The sequence below is a fragment of the Anas platyrhynchos genome, chromosome W (assembly GCF_047663525.1).
Source record: "Anas platyrhynchos isolate ZD024472 breed Pekin duck chromosome W, IASCAAS_PekinDuck_T2T, whole genome shotgun sequence".
Taxonomy (NCBI): domain Eukaryota; kingdom Metazoa; phylum Chordata; class Aves; order Anseriformes; family Anatidae; genus Anas; species Anas platyrhynchos.
The window spans coordinates 12,078,306-12,090,366 of record NC_092620.1 but is presented as its reverse complement, the minus strand read 5'-3'; the positions used below and the strand labels follow the sequence as shown (position 1 = coordinate 12,090,366).

General features: G+C 40.3%; 1 long non-coding RNA gene across 2 annotated transcripts; it reads left to right on the top strand.

Moving 5' to 3' along the window:
• Positions 1 to 2,637: 2,637 nt before the first annotated feature.
• On the top strand, positions 2,638 to 10,923 carry LOC140000543 (uncharacterized). Of its 2 annotated transcripts, none has more exons than XR_011805589.1 (2): positions 2,638 to 3,383; positions 8,827 to 10,923. It is a non-coding gene; the product is annotated as an uncharacterized lncRNA (long non-coding RNA). The 2 variants fall into 2 exon arrangements; XR_011805588.1 differs by having other exon boundaries at positions 2,638 to 3,387.
• Positions 10,924 to 12,061: the final 1,138 nt, after the last annotated feature.

Here is a 12,061-nt window from a genome sequence, read left to right as displayed (position 1 = left end):
TCTCGTAGCTCACGCTGGTATAGGTTTCAGGTGATTACTGTTGCTTTTTCAACATCCTCAGATTCATCCTCCTGCACCTCTGATAGCCCAGCCTTGTCTTCTCTATACCTAGACCTAGCAGAAGATTCACTGCGTTCTAAACGACCTGAACCTCCATACCATTTTTTTACCTTGTCTACAAGGGTAACTTGCACTGCTACAGCTTGTTTCTCTAACCCAGCCACAGGAGCTGGAGCAGCTGCAGGGGCTGGAGCGGTTGTGGGAGCTGGAATGGCTGAGGGAGCTGGAGCAGCTTCCTGGTCCATCGTAGGGGTAGGAGTGGCCATTGGGCCTGTCACAGGACTTGGAGTGGCTGCAGGGTCTGTCACTAGGTTGATAGTAGCATCAATTGCAGCTTGATAGGCATGGGCCAGATCCCAGCACATTGCAGTGATTTGTGTCTCTTTGGAATTGCCAGGGTGATGACACACCTTTTTCAAGCATTCTACCAGTTTTTTAGGATTTTGCAGTTGTTCAGGGGTGAATTTCCAAAACACTGGAGGTGCCCACTGCTCTAGATGCCTGCCCATATCCTCCCACACACCCTGCCACTCATAACTGTCCTGCCTCAGGACAGATCTCTGGATGGCATTCCTAAGTAGTTGTTTAACCTTAAACAAAATCTGAAGAACATTCAGGAGACATAACAATAAGAACATGCTGATCTGAACATCTCAAGGATATTCAAAGTCTTGAAGAGCTATCATAACTAGCTCAGAGTATAAGAGGGTGGTGAAGGAGAAAGGGAGAGTGAACAAGTAGGAAAAAATATCTTCCCCTGTCCCCTCCACAGATTGGCTCCCTGACGAAAAAAGGCAATAGATGTAATTGTTAATAGTTTCCAAGATATAACAGAATCACAGAATATTTGCTTCGCATAAGCTTTTGGCAATATCTCTCCCTGTCTGGCAGTGTCCATTTTCCTTGTTCTAATTTAGCCCCTATTTTCTCCAGTTTTGTTTGTTTTCTTTTGTTTTTCATTGCATTTCATAGTCGGTCCAAAAATTCCATAGGGGTTTCTTTTGGATCTTGTTGGAACAGATTCTCAATTCCCAATTTAACCAGATTTTGGTATTTACCTTTCATTATTTCTGGGGTGACTATAGTCTCAGCGTGGGTTCGGTCAGGGGAATGCAATCGTCAACAGTTCCCTGAGCGGTCCAGTTGGCAATCTGAGCTCACTCATAAACTCAGGTTGTTTTAAGAGTTAGCTGCTTTTCTGTTTCCATGACAGCTCTCTAGGACCCATCATGGTCCCTCTGCCCCAGAGGGCTCACACTGGTGATTTTGAGATCACAGCCTCCAGTTGAGGCAGAACTATTAACATTCCTACATCCCCTTCCCCTGCTCATTCAACTTCAAACAGCTCTGTTAAATACTACATGCCACACCTTTAACACCTTCAACAACTCTTTAACCCTTCCTTTATCTTTCTCCAGCCTGTACTTTTCCCATGCCAACACCAAAGGCTTAGTCAGGGGCCAACTTAATTCCACTCCTTTTCCCTCTAAGATGCTGAAACGACATATCGGTATAATACATTTAATCCTATTTTCCTTCTCTCCTCAAAAACAACATTAATTGCAAGATAGTGTTATAGCCGATTGATCCATAAAGTGGCCATTTAGTTTATATAGCAGCCACCATTGATTGCAATACTTAGTGAAAGTCCTCTTGCTTTCTGTGCCCCCAGTTCTAACAATATCCTTCGAATGTGCCAATATGCACCTGAGGAGGCTTTCTTTAAAACGTCTTTGTTTTGGATATGTTATATATGGAGTGGTAATTCGTGTCAGAAAAATGGTTGATATTAATAAAGAAGGGGGAGATGTGGGAGTGTGGCGATGGGGGTCGAAAGCCTCGTGGTTGGTGATAACATCAGACTCTTAACGATGAGGTCATCAGGAATGTAAAAGAGTTTAGAGGAAACAAAGAAGGGTGATTGAGGTGATGCCCTACCGTCTGGGGTTGTTTGTTTTCCCCTCCGTTAAGGCACGGAAGTTGCTGGAGGGGTTGCTGATTAGAACTGTTAACATTTATTGTTTAATGTTATATTATAATAATATTATTAGTGTGGTTTCAAGGGTTAACGAAATGCGGGAAAAGCAATCACGTTTTGTTGCTTTCCGGAACCTTGTGGTGGGCAGAGCACGTGCAGAAGAGGGAGACAGTCGAAGCCGCTCCTGCAGTCTGGAACAAAAGGTTGCTAATGGTGATGGGGAAACTGTGAGCCTTTCACCCACAACGACCACCACAAAGAGAATTATAATATGAAGCGGGGATAGGATATCCATATGTATAGGCGTACTCGGGTTTCTTGTAAATATGTAACAGCAATGTCCTATATATATTTGGAAAGTTTGACGGTTGGGTGTGCGTGTTGGTAGAGCATAGACTCCCCGTGCACCCAGAGCTGTTTACTTGCCTTTTATAAATATTCTTTTATGTTACTAAATTCAGAGTTGAGACTTCATTTATAACAGATATTACTCATTTCCTTGATTTCCCATTCCCTTTTATTTGTTTATTTATTTATTTATTTATTTATTTATTACTATTCCTTACTAGTTACTGTCCTTTGTTTCAATTTCCATGCTGATATAGTATAAACTCACTTTAGAATAAAACTTGTGGTTAAAAGTTAGCAAGGACAAAGTAAACGACATCTTGTTATCTGTAGACCTTTTGTTATGTTTAAGCATCTTGTTATTTGAAAACATCCCAGTATCTGTTAACCGTTAGTCAGGCTGAGACTTGAGATAACTTGAGTCAATTGTCTTGTCTTGTTAACTGAGACTTCCTGTTATCTGCCAACCCTCAGTTAAATTGAAAGCCAACTCAGCATTTTTACAGCTTGGAAAACAACTGATTAAGCAAAGGTGAAAAGTGCATTACGAGGAAGACCTACGGCCTTCCTCCCAACGACCACTGCCCACATCCTGAAGACCCCGGCCCACAATTCTTGGAAGGCTTTGCGCAAGCGCAAGGACTGATAAGCTAATTAGCATACGAAGCGAGGGTAGGCGGGGTTAGGTGATGAATATGTATGCATGCTAATTGAATATTCATTGTTTTGCTGTATAAATATGAGATATTTTGTCACTTCGGACATGCACGATAGGCGGAAGGATCCCCCGTGCATCCAGCGCTGCAATAAAGAATATACCACTTAAGGAAATTTCGGCTTTGATCTTTAAATCAATTTGGCACCCCAGATGGGACAACCTCTCTGCCGGTCCGCAGGACCCGCTGGGGACAGGACTCCCTAGGGTACCCCCGGGATTTCCCGGAGGGACTCCTCGACTCACCGGATCACTGCGGAGGCAGACAAGGACCCCATCATTGTAAGTGAGTATATTCTTTATTCTGGTTTGGTTTTCTGGTAGACCGGTCATCTGGGACTGTCCAGTAAGTCGGAAGGTGATCTTCTGCAGGACAGTATTTGGTATATACTTTGTGGTTAGTACCACAAGTATATCTGGGGACCTTGAGGTCCATCTGTATCTGGAACTGTCTGTTAAGTCGGAAGGTGATCTTCTGCGAGGCAGTGTTTGGTATATACTTTGTGGTAAGCACCATAAGTATATTTGGGGACCTTAAGGAAAGAGCTCGCTTTAAGGTCCATCTGGAATTGTGTTGCCTATTTTGGTTTTCTGACTCATGGAGTATGGTATTTAACTCTGGTTATTGTTACTGCGATTTTGGCTATTTTCTTGGTGATAATAATAAGTTTCGTGACGTTGTTATAAGAAAGATATCGTTACAGTGTTACATATTTTGGTTTTCTGACCTATCGCATGTGGAATTTGACTCTGATTATTGTTATTGTGATTTTGGCAATATCTCCTGGTAATAATAGTAGTTTTGTGACATCGCTATTGAAAGATACCTGTGTTCCCACAGTTTTGTAAGTGATACATGTATTCTGAAAGTGTGAACTGGAAAATGGGGGGACGAGTAAGCAGTGAAATTCCTAAGAAAAGTACGTTGAGCTGTATTTTGAGTTATTGGAAGGATATAGGGGGGGCTCCGGGTGGAAGTGAAAATAAGAAAACTCTGACAAAATATTGTAATCAATGGTGGCTGCTTTATAAGCTGGAATGTTGAAAAAAGTGGCCTTTTAATGGAGCTTTAAACTATAATACTTTGCTACAGTCAATGTTGTTTTTGAGAAGGAAAATAGGATGGAATGTTGTATACTGATGTTGTTTCAGCATCTTGGAGGGAAAAGGTACGGAATTAAGTTGGTCCCTGACTGTGCTTTTGATGCTGGCATTAGAAAAGTACAGGCTGGAGAAAGATAAAGGAAGTGTTAAAAGGGTTATTGCAAGTGTTAAAGGTGTTTGAAGTTGAATGAGCAGGGAAAGAGGATGTAGGAATGTTAACAGTTCTGCCTCGGCCTGGGGCTGAGACCTTAAAATCTTGGGTGTTAGCCCTCTGGGGCAAAGGGATCATGATGAGTCCCAGAGAGTTGTCACAGAAACAGAAAAGCAGTTAACTCTGAAAACAACCTGAGTTCATGTGTGAGCTCAGATTGCCGATGGGATCGCTCAGGGAACTGTGGACAATTGCATTTTCCTGACCGACCCCCACTAAGACCCTCATCATCCTGAAAATTATGAACGGTTAAGTAAATACTAGAATCTGGACGAATTGGGAATTGAGAATATGCTTCCAACAAGGTCTAAAAGAAACCCCTGTGGAATTTTTGGACCAACTCTGAAATGTAATGGGGAAGAAAGGAAAAAAAACAAACAAACAAAAAAAAAAAACACGGTTTGGACCTGGCTTCAGAGGACAAATCGACTAGCCTTTTTCTAGGGTAATCATTGGCCCCTGATTTCAACAGGTCTAATGGGGACCCGGGGAATCTACCCTAGCAGATCCTCCACTGATTATAATGAAGTTAGGAGAGGAACAGAAGTGAAATTTCTTATTGATACGGGGCAACGTATTCAGTTCTAAATCAAGCATTAATGCCTTTACGGAATGATTATGTTAAGGTAAAAGGGTGTAACCAAAAAGGCTTATTTTTGTGAACCTTTGAAATACAAGTTGGGGAAATGTTATATCTGGAGTGGTAATTCGTGTCGAGAAAATGGTTGATATTAACAAAGAAGGGTGATTCAGGAGACTCCATGCAGTCTGGGGTTTCTTGTTCTCCAGCCATTAAGGCATGGATGTTTCTGGGTGTTTGCTGTTGTTGTTACATTCAAAGTTGTTTGACTAATTAAACAGTTGTTTTGAAAAGAACTGCTGTGGAGAGAAGGGTATTAGAGGGGAGCCTGCTTCTAAAAAAAAAAAAAAAAAAAAAAAAAAAAAGGCAACACTATGAAGTTACATCAGTACAGAAGCAGGAAAAAGAAGTGAAGAGGAACAGGCTGGCAGAATGGGGACTGTTAAGTTATGGAACTCAAAGGATTGTTTGTTACCTATCCTGATTGTATGTATGTATAGGCATACTCAGGTTATTATGTAAAGCAATGTTCTGTATACATGTATTTAGAACGTTTGATGTTTGTGTGTGCGTGTTGGTGGAGCGTAGACTCCCTGCACACCCAGCGCTGTTTACTTGCCTTTTATATACCTTTTAGAAATATTTGTTTTATAAATATTACAAAATTCAGACCTCATTTATAACAGGAAACAAATGGGGATACATAGGTTTTTATATCTACCTGGATCTCCAAAATCTCTATTAGGTTGAGATCTGTTAGAACAATTAGAAGCAGAAATTATCTTCGAAAAAAAGAAAATGGAATTAAGGATAGGAGAAGAACAACTAATAAATGTGTTAAGCCTGGCACTAATACAAACCGACCCTAAAAAGTGAAATACCCTTAGAGATCATAAATCAAATATATCCAGGAGTTTGGGCCACTGAAGTCTCTGGAAGAGCTAAAAATGTGACCCCAATAATTATTAAATTAAAGCCAGGAGAGAAACCCATTAAGGTTAAGCAATATCCTTTGAGGATAGAAGATAGGAAAGGAATTAAAGAGATAATTGATAGATTTATACAGTATGGATTATTGATTGAATGTGAATCAGAATACAATACACCCATATTGCCAATTAAAAAGGCAGATGGAAAAAGATATAGGCTAGTTCAGGATCTGAGGGCCATAAATAAGATCACTGTGGATATACATCCAGTAGTGGCAAACCCTTATACTTTGCTGACTAAATTAAGGAATAGTCAAGTCTGATTTACCGTACTGGACTTAAAAGATGCCTTCTTCTGCCTACCTTTAGCCACTGAAAGCCAAAACCTATTTGCCTTTGAATGGGAAAACCCTGACTCAGGCAGAAAGACACAGTTAACGTGGACAGTGCTACCACAAGGATTCAAGAATAGCCCCACTATTTTTGGAAACCAATTAGCAAAGGAACTTGAAACTTGGATACCTCCGGACACTGAAGGGGCTTTGTTACAATACGTAGATGATCTCTTAATAGCTACCGAGACTAAAGAGAGTTGTATTCAATGGACTATAAGTCTCCTTAATTTTCTGGGTTTAAATGGATAACGAGTCTCTCAACAGAAAGTCCAGCTGGTTCAACAACACGCGACCTACTTGGGATTTGGAATTTCGGGAGGTCAGCGAGAACTAGGAACTGAACGTAAGGAAGTCATTTGCCGGACTCAGAACCCCAAATGGTAAAGGAGCTACGAACCTTTCTAGGAATGACAGGTTGGTGTCGCCTTTGGATTTATAATTATGGACTAATGGTAAAGCCTCTATATGAATTGATAAAGAGTAATCAGTCAAAGTTAGTCTGGACTAGAGAAGCACGAAACGCCTTCAAACAACTTAAACGAGAATTGATGCAAGCTCCAGCTTTGGGATTACCGGATCTTTCGAAACCCTTCTGGTTGTTTTCTCATTGGAGACAAGGGATAGCTTTGGGAGTACTAGCACAAAGATTGGGTCCCTATAAACGAGCAGTAGCTTACTTCTCTAAACAATTAGATGAAGTAAGTAAAGGATGGCCCGGATGCCTTCGAGCTGTTGCAGCTGTTGTTATCAATATACAAGAAGCTCGGAAGTTTACAATGGGACAGAAAATGATAGTGTTAGTCTCCCATACGGTCTCAACAGTTTTGGAACAAAAAGGAAACCATTGGCTTTCACCACAGAGATTTTAAAATATCAAGCAATATTAGTAGAACAAGATGATGTGGAAATTGTGGTCACTAACGTCGTAAATCCAGCTTCTTTCCTTAGCGGAACTCTGGATGAACCTATAACTCATGATTGTATAGAAACAATGGAGACTGTGTATTCTAGTCGACCTGATCTTAAGGAGGAACCTTTAGAAGATGCTGATGAATCTTGGTATACTGATGGGAGCAGCTTTGTAAAACAAGGACAACGTAAGGCAGGATATGCTGTTACAACTGCTCAACAGGTAATCGAGTCTAAACCATTACTCCCTGGGACGTCCACCCAGAAAGCACAGGTAATTGCACTTACGTGAGCACTGGAACTGGCAGCAGGAAGGAAAATAAATATTTGGACAGATTCTAAATATGCATTCGGCGTGGTACATGCTCATGGAGCAATTTGGAAAGAACGTGGATTGTTGACTGCCCAGGGATAAAACATGCTGAAGAAATTTTAAGGTTGTTAGAGGCAGTAAAACAACCAGAAAAGGTAGCTATCATGCATTGTCGGGGACACCAAAAGGGGAATGCTGATTTTGAAATTGGAAATCGATTGGCAGATCAGGAGGCTAAACGGGCAGCTGAAATAATTGAGGTGAAGGCAATGTCTTTGATACCAGACGGTAAAATCCAAACTATGTACAGGGACCAAAAACCAAATTATACAAAAGAAGACTTAAAATTAATTGAAGATTTGAAAGGTAAAAGGAAACCAGATGGATGGGTATATTTAAAAGATAACCGTGTGATAATACCCTCTAATTTGATATGGCCCATAGTTCTCACAGAACATAATAAAAAACATTGGGGAGCTGACACATTGCATAAGAGCATGAGTCAGACATTAGTAGGACGAAATTTATACACAACAATAAAACAAGTAACTCAACAATGTAGCATCTGTTTACGTAACAACCCCAATACTAAGAATAGAATAAAATTTGGAATAATTAGTAAAGGAAATTATCCAGGACAACAGTGGCAAATTGATTTTTCAGAACTCCCTAGAAAAGGGGGGTTTCGTTATTTACTGGTTTTGACTGACACATTTTCTGGTTGGCCCGAAGCTTTTCCCTGTCGAACAAACAAAGCAAGAGAAGTGGTTAAAGTCTTGTTAAATGAAATAATACCACGCTACGGGATTCCAGTAGCAATGTCTTCTGATAGAGGTTCACATTTTTGTGCACAAGTGGTACAACAGATAAGTAAGATCTTAAAGATAGATTGGCAACTACATACCCCTTATAGACCACAGGCAAGTGGACAGGTAGAAAAAATGAACCATTTAATTAAACAACAAATAGCTAAAATCGGACAAGAGGCTAATTTGTCATGGCCTCAATCCCTCCCTTTAGCATTACTCAGAATTAGAGTTAAACCTAGAGTAAAAGAGAATTTGAGCCCCTTTGAAATTTTATATGGAAGGCCATATCAATTTCTATTTAGTGGGGAGGATCTAACGCAGCTGGGATCAGAATATTTATATACTTATATAACTGAACTTCAAAAACAATTAAATAAAGTACATAAATTTGTGTTAGGGACCAGAGCTAGAGGGTTGGATCAACCAATCCACCCCTTTAAGCCTGGGGACTATGTATATATAAAGATTTTTTCAGGACAACCCCTAGAGGAGAAATGGAATGGACTGTATCAAGTGTTGCTGACAACTCACACTGCTATCAAGATTAGAGAACAAACCGCTTGAATCCACTATTCCCGAGTGAAGAAGGCTCCAGGAGCTCCTTGAAAAGTAACACTAGGTGACAATGAACTGAAACTAAAGCTTAGTCGATCAAGATGAGGACATTATGGTCGGGAGTATTTGGTAATATAGTTGGTAGAAAATTTGTTCATAGAATTGTTTTGTTTTTATGGCTTATAGTTGTAATTGTGATTCAAGAAGGTGCCTCTGTGATAATAGAGAATGGTGGGTGGCCTTGAACTAAAGCCGTAACAACAGAGGATAAGAACTTTAATGGAAAGTTATCAGTTATGGTCATCTGGCGAACAAATGGTAACTATTTATAAAAACCATCAGAATGGTGAAAATTAGGAGAAGAGTGGACACAAGATAATGTATCCTGAGCTCTTAGTTGTATGCAAGCACAGTTATGGTTGCAGGCAACGGCTGCCTTGATCATTAGGGAAGGAAGTAAAGGCATTTTTCCGGCTGAAGTCCAAAAGGCAGTCTGGGACAATGCCAATGATTTTGAGAAGTTCCAGTCCTCGTGGACCCTGGTAAATTGTACTTATGCCCATTATTAACATGGCTACTGCCTTCGTGCTTACTATACGGATGGAGAATGGGAAACGGCAGTCTGTAAATCTAGAATCATGTGTTACCGGGGAACAACGAGGATTTATTTGTGAAAGCAATACAATTGAGGCTCAGGATGTATGTTTTGACACGGAGCAAGGTATCTGCCACTTTGAAATTCATCCAAATACCAGTCAAAAGACTGTGCTTGTATATGTTGGTAAAGGGTGCGTGTGTTTAAGAACTGCTTGTGATTTTGTAGAAATAGACAAGGAGAATATAACTCTCCATAGCAAAAATCATTCTAATTTTTGTATTTGTAACTTTGTTAGAATCGTCGGGTGTGATTTTCTATATTTAGCACCAGTGGTATCCCACCAGCTGATCAAGTCTAACAACACAATGTATCATAAGTTACTACCTACACCTATTGGGATGAACCTCACACTAGTGAAGCAACTAGTTAAACACCAAGACCTGATTAGAATTTTAAAAGGTATTCAGGAAAATGGAGAGAAGACTCTAATTACTGTCCATCATGATACAAAGGAAATAAGCAGAGTTTTGCAGAGAGTGAAACGAGACACAAGTCACAACTGGTGGGATACACTTTTTGGATGGTCGCCAACTGCAACTGGGATTTTGAACACACTGAGTCACCCAATTATTGTTTTATTGATATTGGTTGGTATAAGTTTAATATTGTCTTTTGTATTACTTGTTTGGAATTGGAAATTGTTACAACGAATGTCCATGTTAGCCTCCTTGACAAATGTGCATGGTAAAGTATTGAGGGGTACATATCATAAAGACTGGGAAGAAAATTTCCGTATTAAGTAAAAGAATTTACTAGATTTTCCAGAAAAGGGGGGAATGATATAGTATAAACTCACTTTAGAATAAAACTTGTGGTTAAAAGTTAGCAAGGACAAAGTAAACGACATCTTGTTATCTGTAGACCTTTTGTTATGTTTAAGCATCTTGTTATTTGAAAACATCCCAGTATCTGTTAACCGTTAGTCAGGCTGAGACTTGAGATAACTTGAGTCAATTGTCTTGTCTTGTTAACTGAGACTTCCTGTTATCTGCCAACCCTCAGTTAAATTGAAAGCCAACTCAGCATTTTTACAGCTTGGAAAACAACTGATTAAGCAAAGGTGAAAAGTGCATTACGAGGAAGACCTACGGCCTTCCTCCCAACGACCACTGCCCACATCCTGAAGACCCCGGCCCACAATTCTTGGAAGGCTTTGCGCAAGCGCAAGGACTGATAAGCTAATTAGCATACGAAGCGAGGGTAGGCGGGGTTAGGTGATGAATATGTATGCATGCTAATTGAATATTCATTGTTTTGCTGTATAAATATGAGATATTTTGTCACTTCGGACATGCACGATAGGCGGAAGGATCCCCCGTGCATCCAGCGCTGCAATAAAGAATATACCACTTAAGGAAATTTCGGCTTTGATCTTTAAATCAATGCAAACCTTTTTACTGCGGGTTTTTACTACCCTTTCCTAATCTTCTTCCCAAATGTCCCAATTCGCTGGGATTAAACTCTTTTTCCCACATACAAACTTTATTATTTCAGATTATTAATGAGCCCCATTTCAATCATAAATCTACGGAACTTCAGGAAAACAGCTGAAGCACTCAGCCTTCCGTCTTCTAGACAAACATTATCACCTTTTCCACAAAAATTTACATTTCAGCAGGACCGAATTTCAAGCCGAATGCCAATTTTTCTCATGCACTTTGTTAGTAAACCCATACAAAACAAGGAATCACTCCTGTGTATCCGTCAATATGGGGGTTTAAAAGGTATTGACGCCTAAATAAATTTGCTCTCCCCCTTCTTACCAAATTCCCAGGGCTCAAGCCGGAACCACCAAAGAAATAACTCTCTCCGTCCTGCTTTGATAATCAGTCAGCCCCCTCCCCCCCCCAGTACTTGGGAAACTGACCAAACACCACAGCAAATACACCAACACTTCTCAACTGTTAGTTACTTAGATAATGCTCCCGCCTTTTTTCTTGTCACACTCAAAGCATTTAAGAGCAAAAAACAAAAAATAGGATCACAAGATACACTGCCAGGCACCACCAATATTAGGCACCACCAATCAAAACTTGGATAAAACAGCACTTCTTTTTGGTCTGTCACGCACTTCGTTCGTCTCCGCGCACTCCACTCACAGAGAATACGGAACCACAGATCGGAACTCCGCACTCGTTTTGCAGTGACGCTGCGTCTCACTCACACAGCACAATCACACAATTACACAGAGAGGCCTCTAGCACATCTCATTCATACCACAAGAATATAATTTAGAATGATAACCAACCAAACAAGTATTGCCTCTGACTGTGTTCTTCATGGTGTGCCTCCACTTTGTTTCAAACCCTTACACTTACACAAATACTTTCAACACAAAATACCTGGACATTTAAGAATAACAGATACAATTATTAACACTTCAGTTAGTATCTCTCCAGCAGCTGAAAACATACCGTTTCTCTGCAGCTTCAGGAGGTCTTTGTCTGCTCCTGCGGTGAGCAGCTGAGAGTGGAGTCCCCTCCAAGCAAAACACTCA